Source organism: Nipponia nippon, unplaced genomic scaffold (assembly GCF_047370975.1).
Source record: "Nipponia nippon isolate SJK-2023a ecotype South Korea unplaced genomic scaffold, ASM4737097v1 scaffold_8, whole genome shotgun sequence".
Lineage (NCBI taxonomy): Eukaryota > Metazoa > Chordata > Aves > Pelecaniformes > Threskiornithidae > Nipponia > Nipponia nippon.
Window position 1 is genome coordinate 14,544,866 of NW_028262402.1, and position 6,000 is coordinate 14,550,865.

A 6,000-nucleotide genomic window follows, 5' to 3' on the forward strand; every position below is an offset into this window, starting at 1 on the left:
TCTCATAATCCAGAAGCTGTTGGGGTTTTCTTAACTTGCAAAGCCATGTGCCTTGATTTTTCTCCGGGGCTTTTTGTCTGAAGTTGCTAATGGGCTTCATAAAAGTTAGTAAGTTAATAAAAATACAATTCTTTTAAATAGCTTTGTGTTTCTCATTTTACAGCTGCATAAACAAAGGCGCACCCCAGCATAAAGCAAGTCACTTTAATTGAGTTTTACTCTACTCATGAAAACCAGCTGCATAACCAGCGAAAAGCCCATTCCTGCCATGAATTCAGTGTAATACTGATCTAAGGGAGGCATTCAGAACCAGGAACAAGTTTTGTTTTGTTTTTTTTTCTTTTCATTTTTCATTTGTCTTTACTGAATGAGACACAACAACCCTGTGAATAGTTAAATAAAGTTGTTTATTTGTCCTTACTAAACAGGACATACTAATCCTGTGTATAGGTAAAGGGTACCGCTTGTTTAAATGCAAATAACACTGAGTTGAAATTCTTTTCCATCACTGTTAATATGTGCATGCTTTTATTTCCGCAGTTGTGTCTGTGAAGTTAGCAGTAGAACAAAGTTGCTGGCAATATAAGCAGATCAGCAAATGAAAAGTGTATTTCTTTAAAGGAAGCAGAAAGGTATACGGCTATAAAAGACAGTTTGACATTGAACATTGACATTCTTTAATCACTTTTTTTGTATGTGAAAAGTTCTGTGAATAAAAGCAGTATCTGTCAACAACTTTGCTAGTCTCTAATTTCCACCCAGCAGTAACCTCAGAACTGGCAGATTATGATGATTATGTTTTAAAGTTTGTTTTCTGTTTTAACTTCTTCAGAGATGTAGGTTCAATTACTGATATATGAACTGGGGGGGCGGGGGGGGGGAGAGGAATTTAGAAAAATCTGTCCATTTTTATGACTACAGCAATTCAAAAGTTTTAACTTTTACTTGCTCCAGCCATAAGACTGCTGAGCCCTCACTTCTAACAGCAGTCAGAATCCCCAGATTTGAGGGACTTGGAAGTGGTTTCCGTTAAGAGAAATTACTTGTGATGAGGCATTTTTCTGATGGAGCTTTATACTTACAGCACATCTACTTTCTTCCTTAACCCCTGCTGCCTGGTGGCATCGAAGACCTCACATTTGTGACCATGCTTGAGCAGCATAAAGAAGGGATTGAGAAATAGTTGTTGCTATTTTGCTGCAGGTCGAGATGGTATCTGTGTGGGTAGGACTGCTGCCAGCCCTCACCGGGAGAGGAAGAGTTCGAAGCCAACAAGGACTCACTGACTTTGGTAGACATTTCTGATCAATATTATTATATTACTGGCATTATAATTTGTGAGTTTGACTTGTATTTGCTGAGCCAATTTTGGTTGTTACATCTTGGTACATGTAGCTGAAGGCAAACCTTATGTTTTTTTTTTTTACATATGAGCAATATATTCCTTCCTAAAATACCTCACTGCTACGGAAATGCTGTCATATCCGCGATGTTTAACATAATTATACTTTGGATATGTAGGATTTGGGAATTCCTTAAATTATGAAATTATGTACTTGGAAAGGAGAGGTGGGGGGAGACAGTGACTACCCCCGGGAGGCTGGGGAGGTAGGAAGGAAGTGGGTAGGTGGCTGAGGACATGCATGGTGTATCTCACAGCCCCAGTGCCCAGCACAGGCTGCCCTGGGGTGAGGCAGACACATGCAGCCTGTCTGTGACCTGCCCACCCTTCCCAGCAGCCACACATGCAGGAGATCCTCCATCTTCCTGGGCAAAAACTGCTCAGGTTTCCATTTTCATGGATCAGGCTGCAGCTAAAGAGTTCCCTGCTGGTCCCTCCAGAGATGCAGAAGGCACTGCATACTTCAGTGGCACCCAGCACTATCTAATTGCTGGTGACAGCACCCAGCCAGCTAACCAAAAATGCCCTGCCTGAAGCAGCTTGGGTGTGTGAATGTCACCATCAAGAAACCTGTACTTAAGAAAAGATGAAGGTGATTTTAGAGATAGCTTTCATGCACAGAGTATGGGGATAAAAGCTCAGTGGCTTCATGTTTTTTCATATGTTTTTGTTAAAACAGTTTTATTTCAGAAAATGATGTAAAAATGGTTTTGAAGTGTAATAATTTCCAACATAATGGAAATTCAAAGTGTTGGCCACATTTTTTTCCACATTCCCATCTGATGCCTGGACCCTGCTCTTCCTGGTCCCAGACACACAAACCTGGCTGGTTGTCCCTACGCATGTTGAAGAGCTTATCTTCTTGAACACAAGCAGCAGCTGAATGCTGATGATGACCTCCACATGCCACTTGGCAGAGGTGTGTGTATCCCCGTCAGGAGCACCTGAGGTTGACTGGTGGCTGGCAACGAACAAAACAGCTCTGAGAGAGTGTGGCAGTTGTTCCCTTTGGTACTCCTCAGCTTTCCCCAGAGATCAGAAGACATGTCAGCAGAACACAGGAGTGTGTCGCATTATTGGAAAAAAAATCTAACCCTTTTGATCTAATAGGCCATGATGATGGTATTTATTTGGGTAGCTGCTGACTAGACCATCAGCACGTCCGCAGGACTCAGGCATGTGGGTGCTGAGATGAACACAGAATACCTTTCTCCCAAACCTCACAATGCTGGTGGCTTCTACATGGCACACAGAAAACCCCAGGTTTGAACGCCAAGGCATCTAAGTCTCACAACATCAACAGCTGGCACATCCTTTCTTTTAAGAACTTCATACAGATCTTAACATTTTTCTCAGACTATTTGTTTCTAAAATTAACTTCCTGGCTTTTTAGGAAAGCGAACACCGATCAGGAAAAGAAGCTTCAGCACCAGGAGCCAGACTGATGGCCACCTTGCTTCGTCAGGATTCAGACTCTCAGCTGAGGTCCTTTCCATCCAGGCTGGCTAATCATAGCATTGGAGATTTGCGCAGGTCAGTTGCCAGAAGGAAGGAAATATACATTCCCAGGAGGAGTCACACTGATTCATTGCCAGAAGAAGACTGCAAAGACTCAGCACACTTGCGATTAATATTAAGGATCTTAAGAGATTGTGGTCTGTGGGTTAAACACATTTGTCCCCACTGTCCTATCCACTGCCATCCCCTGTTCTCTTGCCATCTCCATTTCATCTGTCCAACCATCTTCCGCCTCTACATCTCCAATGGCAGTCTCTGAGTCTTTTACCCTTTTATTCTTATCCAGTCCAGATAATTTTCCAAGTCTACCCTTAAATGCTTATTTTTAAGATTTTACCTTTCCTAGGTAGAGAAGAGTCTACCTGCTGTCAAACTCCTTCCTTGTTTTCTCCTACTCCTCATCTTTTGAGATCGCATGAGAAGTTATAAACAAATGTCTTAAGACGTCAGTTGCATCTACTCTGGTTCACAAATGCTAAAATACCAGAATTGTAACCATGTCATGATTTTGGGGATTTTCAGCTCATCTGAGATGAGGCTGTTCAGATACTTTAGTCTTGCATGTTCATACCTTATTAACATGGTTAACCTTCTTTGAAGTGTAGCTTGCATTTCCTGAGTTAATGAATGGCCATTACAAGAGTGCTACCATCTTTTTTACCCCTTTCTTTTCAGTAGTACTCCAGTTTAACTCTGCTATTCTTCTCTCTCAAATTTAAGACACTTACACTGTAACTTAGTGTCCCTACACTTTGAAAGGTAGTGTTTAAGGAGAAATTGAAAAGAAGCGTCGGGAAGCACTTCAGTCAAGTCCAGTGTGAATGCAAAATCTGAACAAATCACTTCAAACTGATAACAAAGTCACCCTCAGCCTGCTGCTGGAGTATAATGAAGTTGCCTTGCACCAGAATTGGATATCCACTGGCTGTCATTACAGCTGGATATGCCTGACCATACAAGAGACACTTTTTAAATCACCAAAGCAGGGTAAGAAACTCAACTGACCTTCTACTTCTCAATCATTTTTTATTCAAACCCTAGCTTTGAAGCCACCACATTTAGCTGGGTCGGTCAACGGTTTTCCAGCTAGCAAAGATCAGGAAACATCAGTTCCCTATATTTGAAATATTTCACCAAAAATTTGGGGTTTGTCTCATCCAAGAATTATTTCAGTAGAAACCCAGTTGGATTATTGATGTGATTTGTCAAGGGAGAAACCCTGAGGCCCTTATTCAGCAAGGTGCATGAAAAACTCTGAATTCTCGAGAAAGTCAGTCCCGTTGCTGTTGAAAGCAGTGAAACTGAAAGCACATCCTTGTCATTGATCAGTCACCAGATCCACAGATTCTGGAGAAGATGAAGAATGACATATATCCAACTGGAAACATTGACTGCTAAATAACATTACATTTTTCTGAAACACAACTGATAATCTTTAAAAAAACAACAATAGCCTGTTCCTTCTCCTACATTTGCTCTTCCATGCACTTTGCTGCTTACTTTTATGTCATGCAATGACGATTTTATAATATGTTTCTGAACATTTCAGTTGCACACTGTTTAACAGGAATGTAATCAAACACTGCTATGAATTTGACATTGTCGGTGTAATTGAAGGGTACTGTAAAGAAAAAGGTAAATTTGTAAGATTTCTTTCTCACAGGTATTAATAAAGTAAGTAAATGATTTAACTCACACGTGACTGAATGAGAAGATAAGCTCTAAATTAAGCAGTAATAGTACTGAGATATCACATTCGCTGTGGGGAGCAATATAACCTTAATATTACAAACAGTTTGCTACAAAACAGTTTCTTATCTTGCCATTCCTAACTGAAGTACAATGTTGACAGTCTTGTGCTTTTGTGTGGATTGGGCAAAAATTTGGAGCAGGTCTAGCCAGTACTGGAAGGTTCAGATCAAAACAGGATTAAGTTGTATTTCTAGGGCTGCAGAAATGATCAGAATTAAGCTCCTTCATAATCACCTGATCAGTTTCATACCCAACTATAATACGCTTCACTTTTTATTAAAAGAACCTGGCATTTAGCTGAATTTTCTCTCCCCCTCCTCTCAAAAAGAGCAATATGCCAGAAATCTGCTCTATGTAAATAATGCTGAATTATATTTTGCCAGGAAAGACTGCCAAGTAGAGTAATGGATAGATGTAGTACAGCCTCAGGGAAAGCAAGTGGAAATTCCTGCTAACTAGAACCAAGAGGATGTCTAACTGTCACTTTACTTCTATTTTAAAGTACCTTCACTCAGAACTGCAGTCCTCAATGCTGCTGCTCAGCTGTTGCATATCCAGGGATACTCACTCCCTATAGGAAGCCCTGTACCCAGAAGCCTTCCTTAATAGCATCCCAAATAATGTCAAGGATTCCTTGCATCTCATGGCCTTGGATTTGCATCTGGTGCTGCAGACGACCCATGGTCTCCAGACAGCACAGGGAAGATACAGCACATGGCAGCACCTTACTGTTTTAGACTGCCCTACTTGTCAGCCTGAGAGAGTTGGAGGAATACCTGCACTAGAAAGCACAACAGTTTGTTTATTTGTTCCTGCATTCGTGGCTCCCTCCTTCCCTTGCCAGCCCAACAGCAGAGAAAGGCAGGCTGCCTGTCCTGCACCTGGGGAGGGCAGCGGCATTTTCCACCCACCCTGGAGCACAGAGCAGTGATGCAAGGAGCTGCTGCCTCTCCTCCAGAGGTGATGGCTTCTTTGGCATTGCTCTTGGGTGGACTGGACCCTGGAAATGGAGCTTTTGCCTCCTGCCAGAAATGCCGCCTCCTGCTGGTACTACCTTCGCTAGCTGGCCTGGTAGCATGCTCCAAGATAGATCTATCCCAAAAGCCACTGGAGTATTACATTGGATAAGGTAACCTGTAGCTTGTCTGAGGCTGGCAAAGCTGGAGTCCAGGTAAAATGTGGATATCCATTTCATCTTATTCACCTGTTACATCCTGTTCAAAGTTTCATGTCCCTGCTGATCCCTGGGTGTGAACCACATCTCTGTGCAGTCCCGGCCTGCCAGCGCTGAGCTACTCCCTGTGCCCCAGCCCAGCCGCAGGCAGCCA